This window comes from Zingiber officinale, chromosome 3B (genome assembly GCF_018446385.1).
Source record: "Zingiber officinale cultivar Zhangliang chromosome 3B, Zo_v1.1, whole genome shotgun sequence".
Taxonomy (NCBI): Eukaryota; Viridiplantae; Streptophyta; class Magnoliopsida; order Zingiberales; family Zingiberaceae; genus Zingiber; species Zingiber officinale.
In genome coordinates this window covers 73,839,970-73,862,871 of record NC_055991.1, presented here as the reverse complement: position 1 = coordinate 73,862,871, position 22,902 = coordinate 73,839,970, and the positions used below count along the sequence as shown (strand labels likewise).

The 22,902-nt window shown below is 41.0% G+C and overlaps 1 long non-coding RNA gene across 1 annotated transcript; it reads right to left on the bottom strand.

Moving 5' to 3' along the window:
* Positions 1-17,593: 17,593 nt before the first annotated feature.
* LOC121968358 lies at positions 17,594-18,119 on the bottom strand. The gene is made up of 3 exons (XR_006108092.1): positions 18,025-18,119; positions 17,848-17,930; positions 17,594-17,614 (listed from the first exon to the last, which is right to left on the bottom strand). It is a non-coding gene; the product is annotated as an uncharacterized LOC121968358 (long non-coding RNA).
* Positions 18,120-22,902: the final 4,783 nt, after the last annotated feature.

Below are 22,902 nucleotides of genomic sequence, written 5' to 3'. Positions count from 1 at the left end.
ATTTTTCTAGTTTTCTAAAATTTGATTTTGTATTTAATTTATAGTTTTATTTCTTATTTTTATTTTCTAAATTTTAAGTTAGGTTATATTTATTGTTAGTTAATTTTAGATAATTGTTATTTTGATTTAAATTCAATATCTTGAATAAATAAGTTTTGATTAACTAGATCTAGGTCTTGATTATTGTCTGTGTTGAATTGATCGATTTTAGTTACATTCAAATTAATCAAGTTTTTATTAATTAAATTAGTTTTGTTAAGTAATGTAGGATTTTCATACTTTCTAAAATTCATAGTATGATTCAAACAAGAAGGATAGAGCATACAAATTTTCATATAATTTAAATTTATTTACCATAATTGCTCCCCCTGAATCCTTGGGTCTTCTCTCCGGACATTAAGATTTGTAGTGTTCTATCTTTTTGCACTTGAAACATTCAATGTGGTCCTTCGTTTTCCGGACTCTAGGCATCGGTTCCTCCTTTACCTCCGGTTGTGCAGATCGACTCATCGGGCATTTATTTTTATAGTGTCCTTTTTCTCTGCAACTAAAACATGTTATGTGTTCTTTAAATTTTAAAATATTACCTTTTGAATCCTCATTAGGATTCTCCCCCTTGACCATTGCCGTTTCATATTCAGGCTCTAGTGTTTGGTCGAACTCGGGTTCAGATCCATCAGCCTCCTCCTCAGCCACTAGTGCGATGAAGTTGATTTGGTCTAGATATGATTCTGAGGATAGCTCTCCGGATTTGGATTCAAGTTCGAACTCATTTTCGCCTTGATTTTCTAGCCTCGACGAAGTCTAGTGAAGCTTGATCAATTTGGTCCACATCTCGAATGCATTCTTGTAATCTTCTAATTGACACAAAATATTATTAGGCAAAACACTAATTAAAATCTCTATTACCTTCGTATTTGCTTCAGAGTTTTGAGAAGATTGTCTCGGTGCGATCTAGTTGTCAAAATTGTTACTTCCAACGAAACATTCCATCATTTGCCTCCAGGAATTGAAGTAGACTTAATCGTATGATGGAGGGTCATAGATACTTCTCCCTTCTTGATATGGCATTGACATTCTTACAATCAAAGAATTAAAAGAAAAATATTTCCAAGACTTTCATCTTGGGATTAGTAGTGCGGGAAAAAGAGAATGAAAGAAAATTCAAAAAATAAATAAATGAAAGAAAAGTTTTAAAAAGGTGCTTTGAAAAATGATTAAGTAATTTCAGAGCTAATGAGGCTCTGATACCAATTGATAGATCGGATGTGAGCGATAGAGGGGGGTGAATATCACACGTTTAAAACTTTTTCTTTAACCTTTTAAATCAGAATTGTGCAGCGGAAAATAAGAAAGAGGACAAAATTGTTTACTTCGTTCGGAGCCTAGCTCGACTCCTACTCGAAGGCCCGTGGTCCTTGACCACACCGATGGGCAAATCACTATAACTCTTCTTTCCGAAATCCTTCGGAAAGAAGCAGATCGTACAGTTACAAGAATATAAGATAGTAACAACCCTACTATCTTATATGAAATTAAGTGCAATAAGAAATGTACCGACAGTAATAAAAAAGGCTGAGGCGTGGTCGGTGCTTTTGGACGAAGTAGCTTGCTTAGCTTGATGAAGGCTTGGAACACGAGCAACAGGCAGAAAAGAACCTTTTTGATGATCAGAATTATTGTCTTGAGCTTCTGACTTCGAGCACTTTTTATAGATGTACTGAAGGTTCGGTTGACCGATCTCTTTGTTCGATCGACCGAACCCGCTCCCTTCCTTCCTGGCTGGAGTCTGAAGCTGACTCGATCTTTTGCAGTAAATGCTCATGAATGGTTCGGTCGACCGAACATGTTTTTCGGTCGACCGAACAAGCTATTTCCCTATTCATCTAAATCAGCTGAGATCTTCATTTAATGTGGTGTTAATGTTGATTGGATCGGTCGACCGATCCTCTGGTTCAGTCGACCGATCAGCCTTTTTCCTTTTTTAGCTGATCGATGCTGATGATCTGTTCTGTGCTGAGTCACCATGGTGTTGGGTTTTTCGGGCCGCGAAAATCGCTTTTCGCGTCGCGGAAACCCCGAATTACCCAAAGCCGTAGATCCGTGCAAGGAAAACCGAAAGAAAATTACGAGTACGAGTTTAAAAAACCTCTAGATCTACACTAGATGAGAGTTATACCTTCGAAGCGTGCCCTCGCAAATCCCGCTCGTCCAACGGTACGCCGGATCTCGAGACCGTCAAGTGTCGGTCCTCTAGAAGTATCCACACGAACAATTCTTGATGGAGAAAACCTAAACAAAGGTGTGCTAGCACCTTGATAGGTCACGACAAGGAAGAGGAGGGAGAGCAAGGAGAGAGCACAAGGAAGAAGAAGGAGTAAATGAGGAGTTGTATGAAAAATGAATTTCATTCCCACCTCTAAAGTGGCCGGCCACATTTTAGTGTGTAACCCCCCCCCCCCCCACATTTCCACTTAATTACAATTAAGTGGAGGCCATTAAGAGGTGTTGTGTAACTCCTATGATGTGGCACATCATAAAGATGTGGACCATTACCATTGGTCCACATCTTGCCACCTCACAATGATGTGGCAAATGAGTAACCTCCACTCATTTAATGTGGCCAACCCACATTAAATGCCATGGAGGCTTGTAACCTCCATGAGGTGGCAAAACAAGATGATGTGGAACAACACTATTGGTCCACATCTTGCCACCTCACTCATGATGTGGCAAAGAGTCAAGTCAAACTTGACTCTTCCTCTTCCTCTCTAGTCAAGTCAAACTTGACTCAATCTCTCTCATGGTTGATCTAATCAAACCATTTGATTCAAGCCAACTTAATATAATGAATCTAATTCATTAAATTAAATTGATCTAATGAGTCATAATCTAAATTAGACTCATTAAATACATGAATCAATTTGAGTCTAACTCAATTAGCCCAATTTGGATTACTCTTAATCCAATTTGATTCATCAAATGAATCTAATCCTCTTGGTTCATCGTATGAACCAAATCTCCATCTAATTGTCCTAAGTGTGTGACCCTATAGGTTCTTGTAACGTTGGCAATGCCCTAAACCCATTTAGGAGCATAAGTAATGAGCGGTATCTAGCAACACATCATTACTACCCAAGTTACAAGAAATGTCGAGATCCAACATCACCTTGTGACTACTAATTGTGACTCCTCACAATATATGACATTGTCCTTCTATCCTAGACATCTAGATTGATCAATGTGAGGCATAGACCGTGTCATCCTCTAATCAATCTAAATCTTGAACTCCAAGTAGACTCACTCGATCAAATGAGCTCAACATCTAATGTTGACTCATTTGGGCATGGCCATGCACTTCGTGGTCTAACTCTATCAAGAATATTGATGTCGCTCCCGTCATATGGGAGGGATAGATCCCATCTACATCACTCACATCCCTCTGCATAATTTGTTACATACCCAGTAATCGCCTTTATAGTCCACCCTATTACGGGTGACGTTTGACGAAACTAAAGTACATAACTCCTTATGTAGGGATCCATGGTGACTTCAGGTCAAAGGACTAATAGTCATACTAATAGCCACATGAGAAAGTATATGACACTCATATAACGATCCATGATACTTTCTCATGGCGGGTCATTCAGTATACATTCTCTAATGCATACCCATGTGTCAGCTTGATATCTCTATATCCATGACTTGTGAGATCAAGTCATCGAGCTGACCTACATGCTAGTCTTATTGTATTAACATTGTCCCTGAATGTTAATACTCGACTAGGAATGATTTAGAGTAGTGTTCCCTATATCATCTCACTATCGATTCAACTAATCGATTGATATAGGTATGAACCTTCTACACAAGGACGCTATTATACTTAGTCTATTTGGCACTAATACAAATAAGTATAATAACCAAACAAATGCCTTTATTTGTAAAATACCGGAAATAGGCGAATATGAATAAGGGAATTTTCCGGAATTTTTGGACATTTTTTGGGAATTTTTCGGAGCTCGTACGGACGAGTTGACGGGGATAAAAACGGGGTCCGGAAAAGCCTGTTTAGGCTACCCCATTTAAATGAGGAAAAGTTGAATTTCTTAATTCCTTTTCTTTATTTATTTTGCCTTTTCTTTATTTTCTTTCCGCCGTTCTCTCTTCCTCGCCGAACCCGAGTGCTCGAGCCTCGCCGCGCGCCAGGCATCTCCGAGCCCTAACCGCCGGAGCTCTAATCGGCGACCCCGGCGGTTTTCCTCTCTCCCTCGTGCCTAATCCGTGACCAAGGGAAGAAGTCGACGCCACTCCACCCAGCGCCGCCGGTCCAAAAAGCCCTAGCGCCTGTGCCCTAGCGCCCAGCAGTGCTCGGCATCTCCTGGCACAACCTGACCTCTCCCTCTCGGTGTGTTGCTGTCGCGTCGCCGCCGGCCGAGCTGTTCTCCTCAGTCCTACTTCTCCGGCCGACTTCTCCTCTCGGACTTGCGATCCCCTCATTTCTTTCCTCACCAGCGCACATCTTCGACCAGGGGCAGAGCCGAGCCCTAGCCTCGCCTTCTTCTGGTTTTCTTGCGTTGTGCCCTAGGTTTTCTCTTGCTGTTGGATCCGAACAAAACAGTAGTGAGGTGAGCAACCTACCCTTGTTGGATTCTTGGTTTTGAATTTCTGTTTTTGATCAGGATAGTGTATCTGGTTTTGGGTCTCTTGCCGGTGCATATCTGTTTGGGTTTAGTATCAGACAGGAGCAAGCAGTGACGAGTTCTTCTTGTGTCTCTGCTTGATAGTGCCGAAGACAATACCGAGTTGTGTTTTAGCCGGATCTTGGAGGTAAGTATGGTTGGTATTGAGATTATAGTGATTTAATTCTGTACTGTGGTTGAATCTCGAATCTGATTTGTGATCTCCCCTATTTACCACATTTTTGGTCCGAACAGGGTACTAGAATTCCAGAAGAGGATAAATTGCTGTGGGGTTTTTCTTGGATCCGGTAGTCACTGCTTCCAGCAAAATTCTTTGATTTCCAACCAAGAACGGTTGTGGAAATTGAGGTAAGATGTAGTGCAGTGGTTTCTTTTGTTGTAGCATGCATTGAATTGAAGGAAAGGTTAAGAAATGGAATTTGATTCGAATTTATTTTGTTAGGCCGGATGTATATATATATATATATATATATATATATATATATATATATATATATATATATATATATATATATATATAAATAGACCTTGATCAAATTGTATAGTGGAACGAATTAGGGTTTAGGAAGCTAACCCTAGTTGGTTAAGGTTTATGGATTAAGGTTTTGCCCTAATTTAGTGTAAAGGATTTTTATTTAGCTATTTATATGGTTGTAGCTAAATAAAATATATTTCTATTCATGACACAGGATTTTGACGCGAGACGAGTATCTCGGAGTCAGATTGGACCTTTCTATTTTCGGAGGCGGGTACTTTTGACTTATGTCATTTGATATACATAGTAGTGAATTTAACAAGTTGCATTAATTATGTCCTTTATTTGTTTCGGTTAGTCACTACCCATTATCTGACACATGATTGATTGATTGCTTGATTTGCATCCCATGTATACTTTATTTGTTTATACATGCTTATAGGGGGTAGTGATATACCATGCTTTACCATGTTCAGGACCTAGGTTTTTATACCTTCTGTGTACCTTTGATTCGATATGATCCGTTGACCTAGGGTGCACTTTTCTATATATATGGATTAGGCCAGGATGTTTTTATGGATATTTGCCATGCATCATTTGCATGATTGCATGCTGTGCGATAGTCCGCTCCATTATTGTTGAGCACATCGCCAGTTACATGGATCTGCACACACCACGACTCATGGGTTAGTGGTCGATTCAGGCAGAGTGTGTTGCAGCAGGGACTCTGTTAGGCACCGTTGGTCCGCTCATGGGTAGTGAGACACAACGTGTTATCCGGCAGGGATTCCTCCCCGTCATCGTGTACCGGGAGTTGAGAGCATTTCGCTCCCCCATTTATGATTTGGGGTAGGAGGATAGGTGTACTCCGACAGCATCCCGTCCACTCGGTCACTCATCAGGAGTAGTGACGACAGAGTGCACGGTTGTCACAACCCTACCCACTCGGCCTCACTATTCTGTGAGATGATGACGTCGGGGTGACCGGACGCATCATTGGCATCATATGCATGATGCATTTATTGCTTGTGTTTGTGTTTTGCTGCATTTATATGCTGCATATTGTTTGGATACCTATGCATACAGGTTTTCTTATCCCTCGGACTGTTTGACCTTATACTCAGGACCTGGTTAGTACAGTATTCTCCTGTTTACTTCAGATGCATTTTTATCTTTCTTATCAGGAGACTGTACGCATGATTAGTGCTAGGTGTTGTTTCCCTACTTTGTATATCAATTGTACCTGCTGAGTGTTGGACTCACCCCGCCTCCATTGTTGATATTTTCAGGTTGAGGCTGTCCGGAGCAGTTCCAGTCGCTAGCCCCCATCTGCACGTAGAGCTAGTTCTCTACTAGTTCGTTATTTGTTTTATTTTGGCATTTTGCTATATCAGACTTTGTTTTAGTATTGTCTTTGGATTTTTCCTATGGATATTGTATGGAGTGATACCTTTTGATGGATTTTTGATATGATGTTGGATTTCATTCTACTACGTGCCTGCCTGGACGACAGAAGAGGTGAGTTCGTTGGATTTGAGCTTTACGAGTGTAGTGGAGTAGGGTGGATTTCGAGTCAGAGTCCTATTGTTATTGATTACTATTATTAACTGCGTGGTTGTGACAGCCAGAGGCTGAATATCTTTATAAACTGCGTGGTGTTTGTTTTTATTTTTTGTTATCATTCCAGCCGCTTGTGGCTGATGTATATGTGATATGTAGAAAGTTTCATATTGTCCGCCGTACAGGGGAGATGCTGCCGAAATTTCTTCGGACAGAGACTCCTCTGGGGCGTGACATTATTAATATACAAGAATATGATACAATGAGTCCATACAATCATCAAATGATTGGCTCTAGGGCTCTAACTAACACATGGTTCGGTCGACCAATCCTATGGTTCAGTCGATCGACAAACTTTGATCAGAAACTCTGTTTTGGTCTGAACTGATACCTGCTTTGAGTTGACCTGGTTCGGTCGACCGATCCTCCTGTTTGGTCGACTGATCGTGTCGAACCTGCAAAACAGTGTTAGAATAAAAACATCCTACAGCACAGATGTTAGCACAATAGTATAATAATGGATGAGTAATAAAAAGACAGTAGAACTGTCTTGATCTCAACTTGGATACCTTCCCGGTTTCTTCAATTGGATCAGCGACCTAAGGTTGTTCGCTTCGGGAACCCGACCTCACTATCGCTCCTCCAGTTTGTTTACCTCAACCTACCTGTCAAACTTTGATCCTCCAGATCTAGTTTGGACTTTTCACTCAGCCTTGATCGGCTCCCCAGGACTTTTCACTTTATCTTCGGTCCTCCAGACCTCTCGATCACACTACCAAGCTTCGGGTCTCCTCAACCTACTTGGACTTGCATCTGGGTACTACGATCTGCTAAGATTTCTCCTGCCTAGCCTCCAACTAGGTCTTTCTCGGTTGAGTAAACATCCTGCATACTCAGTCAACTTGTTAGATCATAACAAGACTTAACTTGAACCTTTGACAACATCAAAACTTAGGTTTGATTCTGGTGCAACTTGCACCAACAAGGACTTAGGTGAATGCACACATATTCTCGGGATCAAAGTAATAAGGGATCACAAGAAAAGAATGTTGTGCTTATCCCGAGCTTCATATATCGATACTATCCTAGCTCATTTTAGCATGCAAGACTCTATGAAAGGTTTTTGTACCTTTTGGGCATGGAGTATATTTATCTAAAGAGATGTCTCCGAAGACATCAAAAGAGATAGAAGAAATGAAGACAGTTCCTTATGCTTTAGTTATAGGAAGCCTAATGTATGCTATGCACGAGACCAGATATCTGTTTTGCTATGGGCATGGTTAGCAGATATCAAAGTAATCCAGGATAGAGACATTGGACTGCCATAAAGCATATATTAAAGTACCTGAGAAGGACTAGAGATTATATGCTGGTATACCAAGCAGATGATCTGCTCCCTGTGGATTACACGGATTCTGACTTCCAATCAAATAGGGACAATAGTAAGTCGACCTCAGGGTTTTGTGTTTACTTTAGGAGGTAAAGCCATAACAATGGAGGAGTGATAAGCATAGATGCTTTTCGGACTCCACCATGAAAGCTGAGTATGTGGCAGCCTCTGAGACAGCCATAAAAGTTGTATGACTCAAAGATTTCATGATGGACTTAGATGTGATTCCTGGTTTGCCCAAAATTATTACAGTATATTGTAATAATAAGTAGTGCAGTAGCAAACTCGAATGAACCACGAGCCCATAAGGCAAGTAAACACATAGAGCGCAAGTACCACCCAATACTAGACATCGTAAAGCGAGGAGAAGTTGTTGTCGCCAAAATTGCATCAGTAGATAACCTAGCAGATCCTTTCGCCAAGCTTTTGATCGACATGTTGAAGGAATGAGAATTAGATGTATGGCAGTGTTTATGACATCATAGTCTTTTAGTATAAGTGGGAGATTGTTAGAGTGTATACTAAAAGCCTAGCTTTTTGTAAACATTTATTTTGAAATAAAGGATCGCATTGGTCAAATGCCTACATTTGTATACTAAGTGAAGTTGTTTAATTAATTTATATTGTAGATAACATAGTGTGTGGTGTCACATACAGAAGATCATGTTATCAATTCCTTATAAATTATAAACAGTAGCTCACGACTAAGATGGAAAGGAACAAACCATTGGAATAGTCGTAGTGTAATTTGGTATTAGTTTATCTTAACTATAAAATTACACTAGTACACTGTGAGTGTATTGAGCAGAACCATTTAAGGTAAGTTCTTTTTATACTGACTGAATAAAAAAACAAGACCTTTGTTATTATGGAAATGTGTGCTCTTAATCCTGATATAATAACAAACACATATATCTAGTATTTATTTCTTTGATTTATCAATGGGTGAGATTTAGTTCGATAAATCAAGAGGTCCGATAAGTTGGGAAATGATATTATTTATAGTGTGTGTTATTGATTATTGAAGGAAACTGTGTCCTAGTAATCTAGGTTGATAATGTCCTCAAGAAGAGCTCATAAGGATTGTCATGTAAACCCTGCAGGTGGACTTAGTCCGACATGACAATAAGGTTGAGTGGTACTACTCTTGGAGCTAGATATTAATTAAGTGAGTTGTCAGTAACTCATTTAATTAGTAGGCATTCGATATCTTAAACACAAGGAGATTAACACACTCATGATAAGAAGGAGCCCATATAGTAATATGAGATTGGTGCGGTAGTTCAATAATAACTCTTTAGTGGTATGAGTTATTATTGATGAACTCGAGTTGGGTGTTCGGGGCGAACACGGGAAGCTCAAGTTCATCGGGAGACCAAAACTAATTCCTCCTCTCGGTCCCTGTCGTAGCCTCTTATTTATAAAGTGTTATACACACCCATACCCACCTTCTTACCCATCTTAAGGTGGCCGGCCAAGCCTAGCTTAGAGCCCAAGCTAGGGTCGGCCAAACCAAGGTGAGATGGTTTAAAGAGGTGGCCGGCCCTAGCTTGACTCAAGCTTTGTGTGGCCGGCCACAATAAATTAAAAGGATTTTATTTTTGAAATCTTTCTTATGTGGAAGTCATGGTTTTAAAAGAGAGTTTAAAATTTAAATATTTCCTTTTATAATTTTCTACAAAAGATTAAGAGAAAGGTTTGATATCTTTCCTTATTTGTAGTTAAAAGGAAGATTTTAATTTTTGATAAAACTTTCTTTTTTAACCATCCTCATGCTTTTAAAAGATAGTTTTAAAACTTAAATCTTTCCTTTTATAGTTTCTACAAAAGATTAAGAAAAGATTTGATATCTTTCCTTATTTATAGATTGAAAGGAAGATTTTAATTTTAGAGAAAACTTTCCTTTTTGTAAATCATCCACATGTTTTAATAGAGAGATTTTAATTTATAAAAGTTTCCTTTTATGACCAACCATGAAGGAAATTTTTAAAAGAGAAATTTTTATTAAAAATTTTCAGAAATAAATTAGAAAGTTTTAATTTTGTGTTTAAAACTTTCCTTCCTTGGAGGATTAGATATGGTCGACCACATTAATAGAGAAAATGATTTTTAATTAGTTAAATTTTCCTTTTGAATGGCAAGGAAAATAAGGAAGTTTTTATTAAAACTTTCCTTATTTGTCAAGACTAAGGAATATAAAAAAGAGGGTAGAGGTGTCTCACCTCATACAACAAGAATATACATCTAGTATTCCTCTCTTTTCTTCCTTGGTATGGCCGGCCCTCTTCCTTCCCCTCTCTTCGTCTTGTGGTCGAACCTCATCTTCTCTTGGAGTTCATGTGGTGGCTGGATCTTGCTTGGAGAAGAAGGAGAGAAAGGATGCTTTGTTTCTAGCATCCCTTGGAGCTTGGTGGTGGTGGTTGAACCTCATCTTCTCTTGGAGTTCTTGTGGTGGCTGAAACTTGCTTGGAGAAGAAGAAAGCTTGGGTGGATTCTCGTCTCGGTAGATCGTCGCCCACACGACGTCCGAGATAAGAAGAGGAATACGACATAAGATTGTAAGGTCTATAAGTTATAAAAGGTATAACTAGTTATTAATTTTTTCATCATAACTAGTTCATCCTTTTATTTAGATCTTGAAATATCAAATACAAGAGGCTAATGAATCTAGGTAATCGAATTTATGTTTTCGATTTTGTGTTTCTTTTGTTTTTCAAACCTGTGATTCGATTGTTCTTTTTGGTTAAACCTAGGGTTACTATAAGGAAATTAAATATTAAATTTCGTTGAAAGGCTTTGTCTAGAAAGTAGTGGATGCTCCCATACCCAAGAAGGCTTAGTGCCTCGCCATGTTTAACCTGGAAGCCGATCTCTGAAATTAATATTTAATTGAATTTGTAACATGGGTAGATTTGGATCAATAATGTTAAACGTCGTTTGCGATCCAAGTCTAAACTACTAAGAACAAATAAGTTGAATTTGGAATCAATAATGTTAAATTCCATTTATGATTCCAAATTTAATTTCTAAAGAACACAATAGGTTGTTAGGAATGGTTCAGGACTTGTACAAAATTTTTGTACAAGGGAACCGGTACGATATTCCCAGTAGCAACCAACAGTAAGGTCAGGTTTGTTCCCCCTTATATTATGGTTCCTTTCTACATATGAAATTTCTTTATAATAATAATAATAAATTGATTAGCCATTATTTATCGTAATCATAGCAATTGATTGTTGACGTTTCTGAGCAAACCCCAAATTCTGGGTTTAGCTCGTCAATCGAATGATGTGGCAAAACCCTAATTCAAGGTTTATGGTTTAACAATTGATTGTTCTATACTAGCAATTGATTGCTTAACCCTTATTCAGGGTATTTCACCCTTACATCCTTAAACACAAACATCTTTCACAATTACAATGTATCAATCAATTGCTTAATGGCACCAATTGACTAATACCTTGATTTCGGTCATTCAAATGACTGAAACTCGTCTAAACTTTTCCACCCTCATGTTCGAAGTACCTCGTGTTAGATGAACCTCCTATTACTTGGACTTTTGTGCTTGGAGTTTTCTTCTTTCTGGGCCTTCTACCTTTGCATCTGATTTCGCGATTTGCTCGGGTTTCCACCTTTTGTCGAGAATCTTGTCCTTGACGTTCTTGAATTTTCTTTGCCTTGCATTCTATCTTTCAACCTACTTGGATTTATTTTTGTCAAAAATCATGTCCTCAACTTTTTTAGACTTTCCTTGCCTTGCATCCAGTCTTCCGACCTACACAAACTCTTCTTACCAAGAAACTAGTTCTCGACCTTTTAGACTTTTCTTGCCTTGCATTCAATCTCCAAACTTATGAGGACTTTTTCTACACACTCGTCTACCTTGTGGTAAAAAGTGATGTGTTCACCCTAGGCCACCCTCCACTCGTCCACCTTGTTATAGGAGTAGGATGTGTAATGATTAGATTTTGATTAAAGTATAGTTATGCACTATGACAAATAAAATATAATAAAAATATATTTATGGAGGTATAATTCTATCAATATTAAAAACAAAAAGGAAGCCATCAAAACTTTTAGTATAAAGAATTACGATTTAAACAAAATATGATGGGTTACAAAATTAAATATGTTAGCTTTTATCCAATTTAATATACCCATTTTAGTCAATCAATAATATAATTTGATGGACCAATTATGCTTATAGGAAAATGTATTAAAGATAAGAGATATTATTCTAATAAAATATATTGAAGAATGTAATAGGGTACTAATATTCTTGGTTTGATTTATTCACAAAATATATATGCAAGGTGAACTATCAATAATTTACTCAATATAAAATATATCTTATGAAATATATAAGGGAATCTCTCACAATGCACCTAAAGACGTATCTTACAAAAAAAATAAAATAAATGATCCACGATCCATTCGAGGGATAGACATTTCATGTAAAATATTTGAAACTTATAAATATGTAAAATGACTAAAATATCCTTTTTTTTAGCACGGAGTTAAGATTTGACATTCATTATTTTGCTAATTTAGCATAATGAACATATAACTCTTTCATACGATAGAGCTAAAAGTCTAACAATAGTCGTGTAATTCTCTACAAGTTGGAGTCAAGCTATAAAGTACAAGTAGTCATGAAACTATGTCAAAGGACGAAATCGAAACTTTAGAATACAAATAGTCATTCAAATATTTTAAAGGGTGAAGTTGAAACTCTAAATTATAAGTAGTTATATATCTCTTTTAGATTGTATAGTTGAAGAGCTGTACTACAAGTAGTTCATTTAATATTATGTTAATTTAATTGAAATTTATTTATATCTTAATTTTTTAGTGTTTTAAGGTAGTTCATATTCCTTAAAAATACTATTATAAGATTTTCATTACCATAATATGTGTAAAGAAGCAAGAAAAATACCCGCATATGCAAAGAGAAAAATAATTAAATAATATAGTAACAAATAAATATCTAATTATATAATGGATAACAAATATGATTTATTAGACCATTAGAGGCCGGCTAGAGGGAGGGTGAATAACTCTGCAATAAAAGTTAGAATCAATTTCTTGCTTTTGAACTTAACAAGGATACACAATTAGACAATAAAAAAGAAATGCAAAAAATAGATATTGAAAGAGTATAAAAGATTTACTTGGTTACAATGTAGATGGTCGTTAATCTACGACGATTGAAAGCTCCACTAAAAATATCCTTCGTGAAAGTAGAATAGTCTCTTACAGACTTTGAAAGCTAAAGAACTATTATAGAAATGAATACAGTGATTGATGGATAATTCCTACCTTTAGAGGGTTATTTATAGCCTCCTAAGAAAAGTTACCGTTGTGCTGAAGTGGCTCGAAGGTGCTTCCAAAGACATCCGAGGTGCCTCCAAGTGGATAAAACTTTATCCTTACCAAACAATAACTCTGCGGCTATTGTTCACTCGAAGTGTCTCTAATCAGCTAGAGGCACCTCATGCACTGTTTATCTGAGGCGACTCCAGATAGCTGAGGGACCTCAGGTACTATTTATTTAAGACGCCTTAGGTCCGTCGGAGGCACCTCATATCCTGAATTTGGTAGAAATGCTGCAAATGCTCGAGGTGCCTTTAAAGCCATTGGAGGCGCCTCTAGCACTGTTCATCGAATGGTCAATTACAACATTGACCATTCTTTTCCTCACATTTTGTAACACCCACCCTCCTCCTACTTATAAAGGGGGGCAGGAGGGTTGGGGCTACGCGAACATACATACATGCATATGCAATCGTTTCAGCGGAAGAATTTAAATTTAAACATGGAGAAACAAACATTTAAACATGTAAATCTCTTAAAGCATGTAAACATGTAACACATGTGAGCATGCTTAGCATTCTTGCATATAACTTGGTTTAGTATCTATTTCTTTAAACATGATACATGATTGTTTAAAACTAGAGCATAAAGCGTACTAATAAAGAGAGGATGAACTACTGAGCATGTATATTGTTCTCTAAAGGGGTACTTGGTACTTCTTTAATGAAAGTTCATGATAACTAACTTGATGGAAGTATAGGAGTCTAAACACAAGTATGAACATTAATATGGGGTTCGAAGCATAAACTAAGTACCTAGTCGTCCATCACTTAACATTTCAAGCATGATAAGGAGGTTCTTAGCAATTTTTAACTAAAACAAGTGCTTATCATTTCAAGGTCTCATGGAAACAAAAGATAGTATAGTTTCACATCAAGTAGCAACCATTAAAAGCATCAAGTAAACGAACAAGTTAACATGCAAGACTTAGAACATGCATAAGTCTTGAAACACAAAACAGATCTCTTCCATCATGTCACTGCCACACACATCTTTGCCCTTCCTGCTGCTCACTTTAGTTTAGCCATTCTTTACCCTTTTCTGCAGTACAAGGAAAAATAAAACTATAAGCACATAGACTTAGTAAGATCCTTTCCTACTCACGAAAGTCATAAATCATGAATTAAACATAGAGTAGTGACCTGTTCATTTAGACAACATATAGGCATATCACAAGAGTACATCATCTTGTCCCCAGGGCGTAGTACAGATGGGGAGTGCATGGTTCTGTGGCTGAAAGGTCCAGGGGTCGATCCCCGGGGTGTCACTGCCTGGGGTTAACGTCTCCGCCATGCACTTTCCACCTGTGTACCTGCATTTACCTCCCTCCATATCCGTGGGACCGGCTCTAGGGGGGCCGCTGATGTGGCAGTTCCACATTTTTTACAAGAGTACATCATCTTAAAGCATAATAATCGCATAACATGAAATAATATATGCAAGATGTTCTTTTGAAAACATATATTATATAAATACTTAAACATAAATCTCAACATGAGGGCCCGACATTGTACCACATACATGATTTGTGCACATCCCTAAATAAATCTGAGGTAGTTAATCCCGAACCTACTAGGGAACTAGGCCCGTGCTTCGACCTAGGGGCGACGTAGGAGCCCATCCCCAGGACCTTGCTAGGGTCCGGTACAAGCCATACAAAAGTAAAATAGCATATCATGTTCCTTGTCAATAAAGAGTGATCTTAGTCCCAATTTATAGGGAATCATCTCTTAGGCCTTTCATCATACATAAGCCTTGCATAAGCATAACATGGTAACATAAGGTTCACCCAACACATAGCATATCATAGGGAACCATTAGTAAGCATGATTGGAGTTTTTGCTCTCTTCTAGCTCTAGTAGTTCTCTTGGCCGCAACTTACAAGAGCATGATCCTAGGTTTTAAGCAACATCAACCATGAATAACATCACATAACATATTAGGTATCATGAGAGAAAGCATAAGCAAGTCTAGTTGGAGTTTAAACTTTCCTAATCCCTTTATTTCTTCTTGGCCGAAACTTCAAGGGACATGGTCCTAGTTTTTAAGATACATAAGTCTTGCATAAGCATAACATGGTAACGTAAGGTTCACCCAACACATAACATATCATAGGGAACCATTAGTAAGCATGACTGGAGTGTTTGTTCTCTTCTAGCTCTAGTAGTTCTCTTAGTCGCAACTTACAAGGGCATGATCCTAGGTTTTAAGCAACATCAACTATGAATAGCATCTTAATAACATCACATAACATATTAGGTATCATGAGAGAAAGCATAAACAAGTCTAGTTGGAGTTTAAACTTTCCTAATCCCTTTATTTCTTCTTGGTCGAAACTTCAAGGGGCATGGTCCTAGTTTTTAAGCAACATAAAAAAAAACAACGAGGAAAACCACTTGTACTGTAGGTGAGGGGAATACTTACCTCCTCTCGCTTGGTTTACCACAAGGAGAATACCCTTTGTGGAGAGAAACAGAAGACCTTCCGCTTCTAGGACTCCCCCTTGCGTATCTTGCTTGTAAGAAGACTTAGGCCTTAAGGACTCCTCCTTGTGAATGTCACGCCCCAGAGGAGTCCCCGTCCGAAGAAATTTCGGCAGCATCTCCCCTGTACGGCGGACAATCTGAAACTTTCTACATATCTCCATACCTCAGCCACATGCGGCTGGAATAATAACAATAAATATAACACAACCACACAAACATCCACGCAGTTATATATAATCAAACAAAGCAGTAATACTCTAACTCGAAAACCACCCTAATCAACTACACTCGTAAATCTCAAATCCGACGAAACTCACCTCTTATGCCGACCCGGCAGGCATGTAGTAGAATAAGACCAAATAAAATCCATCGACATCACAATAATAAATACAAAGTCCAAGTATCAAACAAATCAAGTCTAAACATAGACAAACGAGAAGAAAACTCAAAAGTCAATCAATCCTCGAGGTCTGCAGGGGATCTAGCACTACGTGCAGTGGGGACTAGCGACTGGAACTCCCTCCGGACAGCATCAACCTGAAAATATCAACAATGGAGGTGGGGTGAGTCCAACACTCAGCAGGTACAATTGATATGCAAAGTAAAGAAATAACACCTAGCACTAATCATGCGTACAGTCTCCTGATAAAGATAAAGGTAAATGCAAACCGAAGAAGACAGGAGAGAATCTGTACTAACCAGGACCCGGTATAAGGACAAACAGTCCGAAAGGTATAGAAGACCTGTATGCATGTCAAACATAGGTATCCAAATAATATGAAGCATATAAATGCAGCAAACACAATCACAAACAATAAATGCATCATGCATATGATGCCAATGTCATGGTCACCCCTGACGCCAGTCAACCAACTCACAACAAAAGTGGGACCAAGTGGGTAGGGCTGTGACAACCGTGCACTCTGCAACACTACTCCTGATGAGTGATCGAGTCGACGGGATGCTGTCGGAGTACATACATACTCCTACCCCAAATCATAAATGAGGGAGCGCCATGCTCTCATCTCCCGGTACACTGTGACGGGGAGGGATCTCTAACGTGCTACACGCTGCGTCACACTACCCATGAGCGGACCAACGGAGCACCGGAAGAGCCAAACTGACGTGCTACCACGCTGTGTCCCGCTACCCATGAGCGTCACAACGGAGCACCGAACAGTGATGAAACTGGCAAAGTGCTCGACAATAAAGGAGCAATCAATCACTCAGCATGCAATCATGCGAATGGTGCATGTCACTAAACATGGTAATATACTAAACCAATCTCTGGACATATCATAATGTGCACCAAAGCGAATGAATCATATCAAGGTATCTGATCATATAAGGTATCAAACCTAGGTCCTGACATGGTAAAATATGGTTATATCACTACCCATGAGCATGTAGAATCAGGTACATATCCATACAAGATGTAAACAAACAATCAATCAACAGGTAGCATGTATTGGGCAGTGATTAACCGAAACAAGTAAGAAGCACAATTAATGCATCTTGTTAATTTAATTACTAAGCATATCAAAGACAATAAGTCAAAAGTACCCGCCTCCAATAGGAAAAATCCAATCGTCCAAGTCCGACGTCAAGATACTCGTCTCGCGTCAAAGTCCTGTGTCACCAATACAATTATATTTTATTTAGCTAACTTCATATGAACAGCTAAATAAAATCCCTAGGACCAATTTAGGATAAAACCCTAGTCATAAACCCTCAACCTACCTTAATTAAACCCAACGGTTAATTAGGGTTAGTTATCTAATCCCTAATCAACCCATTAGATTAATAATTCAAACCTAAATCAATTATACGCGCAACAATGCATTTACCTCAATCCAAACTCACCCAAATTCGTATTCTTCGTCGTTAATTTGTCGATGGAACACCTATTTCTGGAACCGTGGTCGTAGCTAGAGTGAGCCACTGACCTACACATCAAACACCCAAAATTTGTAGTCAATACATCCACCTCTGTGAATTAAACCCTAACCTTACCTCCACAGTTCTAAACCAACAGCTTACCCTAAAGCCAAAGCTCGGTAGAATCCAGGGCAGCAACTCACGCCAATGTGAGGCTCGGCTAGGGCAGAAGAAAGGGTCGGTTCGGCACTGGGGCAAAGTGTGCAGCGGCAGTGGCAAGGAGTGGCATAGGGCTCGCTAGGGCACAGCGACGGCACTGGGGCTCGGGTGCTGGCACAGAGAGTCGGCCGCTACTAGGGCTCAGATGCCGAAAGGAGAAGAGGAAGAGAGGTGCGGCGTCGGCACCTAGGGCACTCCTCGGAGGAGTAGCCAGCGACACTGCTGCTCGGCGCAAGACGGCGGCGTCGGGATCACTCCGTGAGGGCGGCTGTCGGCAGAGGAGAGGAAACTTCTATGGGCGTCGGCGCCGTCAACAAGGACACTAGGGCACAGCCGACGGCTTGACCAGCAGTGGCTAGCGCTCGCCGGCGCTTGGGCAGACTTCAGGGAGGAAGAAGGAAGAAGATGTGGCTGCTGGAGAATCACTCGATGACGAAGAAGGAAAAGAGGAAGGGTCGGTGAGGCTTTAATCGCGAGGGAGAGGGCGGCGGTTAGGGCTCGGGTTCGCGAGGGGGAAGGAGTGAACGACGACACAAAGAAAAGAAAAGAAAAATAAATAAAGAAAAAGGAATTTAGAAATTCAACTTTTCCTCATTTAAATGGGGTAGCCTAAACAGGCTTTTCCGGGCCCCATTTTTATCCCCGTTAATTCGTCCGTACGAACTACGGAAAATTCCCGAAAAATGTCCAAAAATTCCAGAAAAATTCCCTTATTCATATTCGCCTATTTCCGGTATTTTACATTCTCCCCCACTTATAAAAATTTGGTCCCCAAATTTCGTTATCTACCATCAGCAAGTACTAGCAATAGACAGGAAGTATAAATGCTGAACGGTAAACTGAATCACATACCTCAAGTAAAAAGATGGGGATATCGAGCTCGGATAGTATCCTCGAGCTCCCAAGTAGCCTCCTCGTCCGAATGATGCTGTCATCCGACTTTAACCAGCCGGATAGTCTTGTTCCTCAACTGACGCTCTTTCCGGTCGAGAATCCGTACCGGAACCTCCTCATATGTAATGTCAGGCTGAACGGAAACTGGAATATCTGCCAGCACATGCGTCGGATCGGGCACGTATCTCCTCAGCATCGATACGTGTAATACATCGTGAACGCCTGACAGGGACGGTGGTAGTGCCAGTCGGTAAGCTACCGCTCCGATCCTCTCCAAGATCTCGAAAGGGCCAATATACCGCGGAGCTAGCTTACCACTGAGGCCAAATCTCTTCACCCCTTTCGTGGGTGAAACTCTCAGAAATACTTGGTCGCCAACAGAGAACTCTAGTGGTCTGCGTCTCCGATCAGCATAACTCTTCTGGCGATCCTGTGCCTCTGACATCCTCCGCCTGATAGTACGGACCAACTCTGCATCCTGCTGAACTCTATGGGGTCCCAACAACTGAGCCTCTCCAACCTCATCCCAAAGAACGGGTGTCCGACAAGGTCTACCATACAACGCCTCAAACGGTGCCATCTGGATAGCCGAATGAAAGCTGTTGTTGTAGGCAAACTCTACCAACGGCAGATGGTCCTCCCAACTGCCTCCGAAATCCATAACACATGACCTCAGCAGGTCCTCTAAAGTCTGAATGGTCCTCTCTGACTGTCCATCTGTCTGTGGATGGAAGGCTGTACTGAAACGGAGCTGTGTGCCCAAGGCCTGCTGCAGACTCTGCCAGAACCGAGACGTAAACCGTGGATCTCTATCCGAGATGATACTCAACGGAACACCATGTAGTCTGATAATCTCCCGACAATACAAATCTACCAATCGATCCAGGGGATCAGTCCTCCGGATCGCTAAGAAGTGCGCGGATTTGGTTAATCGATCAACCACTACCCAAATCGCGTCATGGCCTCGTCGTGTCCTCGGCAACCCTACCACAAAGTCCATGGTAATGTGATCCCACTTCCACTCAGGAATAGGAATCCGCTGAAGTAATCCTGCAGGTCTCTGGTGCTCAGCCTTCACCTGCTGACAGACAAGACATCTAGCTACAAAATCCGCGATGTCTTTCTTCATGCCGTTCCACCAGTAGGAACGCCTCAAGTCTCGATACATACGGGTTCCGCCTGGATGGATCGCAAATCGAGAATGGTGTGCCTCCTGTAATAGCTCCTGTAAGACCGGATGAGACTGAGGTACGCATAATCTGCCTCGGAAGAATATAATACCCTCCTCGTCTCGTGTAAACTCGGTCTGCTGCCCGGAAGCTATCTGACTGCTAATAAACTGCAAATGCTGATCACTGGCCTGTGCCTCTCGGATCCTCGTCCTGATCGACGACTGAGCAACCATGGTAACAAGAATACCCTGCTCTGTCGGTCCCTGCTCCTCAAGATCTAACTCCGAGAAACTCTGAATCAAGTCCGTGACTGAAGTCCGGTGGCAAGCCAAAGTCCCTCTGGACTTCCTGCTGAGTGCATCTGCAACCACATTAGCTTTTCCCGGGTGATAGCTAATGGTACAATCGTAGTCCTTCAGGAACTCCATCCATCTCCTCTGTCGGAGATTAAGCTCCTTCTGAGTGAAAATATATTTGAGACTCTTATGATCAGTGAGAATCTCAAATGTGATACCGTATAAATGATGACGCCAAAGCTTCAGAGCAAAGATGATGGCAGCTAACTCCAGGTCATTAATTGGGTAGTTCTTCTCATGCTCCTTCAGCTGACGAGAAGCATAAGAGACCACTCTGCCGTGCTGCATCAGAACAGCACCCAAACCCTGAAGAGAAGCGTCGGTGTAGAGTACAAATCCATCATCTCCAGAAGGTAAAACCAAAACTGGAGCCGACACTAACCTCCGCTTCAGCTCCTGAAAGCTGGTCTCGCAATCCTCGGTCCATGTAAACTTCACGCCTTTCCTGGTAAGACGTGTCAATGGCATAGCAATACGCGAGAAAACCTCGACAAAACGTCGGTAATATCCGGCCAATCCCAGAAAACTGCGGATCTCCTATACTGACTTCAGCTGCTCCCAGCTGGTAACAGCCTCGATCTTCTGAGGATCAACTGAAATACCTCTGCTAGAAACCACGTGTCCCAAAAATCCGACAGAAGATAGCCAGAATGCACACTTGCTGAACTTCGCGTACAGCTGATGCCGTCGAAGAATCTCCAAAACTGTACGGAGATGCTGTGCATGCTCCTCCTCGGAACGAGAGTAGACCAATATATCATCAATGAAAATGATAACAAACTGGTCCAAATACTCCAGAAATATGCGGTTCATCAAATCCATAAACACCGCTGGAGCATTGGTAAGCCCAAATGGCATTACCAAAAACTCATAATGACCGTATCGGGTACGGAACGCTGTCTTCTGAATATCGGAGTCTCTGACTCTCAGCTGATGATATCCGGATCGCAGATCAATCTTAGAATACACTGAAGTACCTCTGAGCTGATCAAACAAATCCTCAATCCGTGGCAGTGGATATTTATTTCTGACGGTTACTGAATTCAGCTGTCTGTAGTCAATACATAGCCGCATGACCGTCTTTATTCTTGACAAATAGTACCGGAGAACCCCATGGTGAAACACTAGGGCGAATAAACTCCCTATCCAAAAGCTCCTGGAGTTGAACCTTCAGCTCGTTCAACTCTTTCGGTGCCATACGATACGGAGCTTTCGATGTCGGTGAGGTTCTCGGAATCAGCTCAATAGTGAACTCCACTGGCCTTCTGGGAGGCAAACCAGGAAGCTCCTCAGGGAATACATCTGGATACTCTCGGACTACAGAAATGTCGGAGAGCTGCGAACTGCTGCTGTCTCCAGTACTAATCAGAGATAATAGAAAACCATGACAGCCGTGAGACAGCAGCTTCTGCGCCTGAATCGCCGAAATAATCGAGATACTGTCGTCTCTGATGCCAGTGAAACTCCACGAGGGTTGGCTCGGAGGCCGGAAGGTGACCACCCTCATCTGGCAATCAACAGTAGCGTGATATACTGACAGCCAATCCATGCCAAGTATGATATCAAACTCGATCATCTCCAATACTAGAAGATCTACTGTAAGTGTCATGTTGCCAAAGTCTAACGGGCAACCTCTGACCTCTTGGTTGACGTCTAAAGTATCACCGGACGGTAGGGAAACGGTCAACCGCTGCAGTCTAACAGTAGGTAATCTACCAACCTCCCGCATAAAGGTACGGGATATAAAAGAATGCGAACTACCAGTATCAATCAAAATATCAGCGGAAAATGCATGAATGGAAATCGTACCGCGGAAAAAGGATCCGTCGGCCCGCTGAGCATCCTCTCTGGTAATCGCATGAACTCGTCCAGTCTCTGGCGGAGGAGGAGGTAACGCTGCCAGCGGCTGCTGCGGCTGGGCAGAAGCCTGCCACTGAGGTGCTGTTGGACTATGTGCCAGAGAAGACTGAGAGGATGGTGATTGATACTGTGCAGCTGGCTGGGACTGAGTCTGGTACTGCCCCTGAGTCGGATAATAAAGTCCTGGAACACAACTCTGGGGTGCTACAGAAGCACTGGAGTACTCCTGTCCAAGCATGCCAAATGCTGCTGCTGAGGGAGCTGCTCCCTGCTGACGCTGTGAGGGTGAGAATCTCCGCCCTCCTCGTCGAGCCCCTGACTGACTAGACTGTCCCCTCTGACCAAACCCTCCGGAAGCTGTGTGCTGAGCCTTCAGCTGACAATCTCGGCTCTGGTGCCCAGGTAGTTTGCAATAAAAGCAAACTGACTGTCCTAGAGTGCAGGCTGAAGTGATGTGGTCTCTGGACCCACATCGGAAACACTGTATATCGCTTCTGCTGAGGAGACCGGAAACGTCCTGAGGAAGACTGTCCTGACTT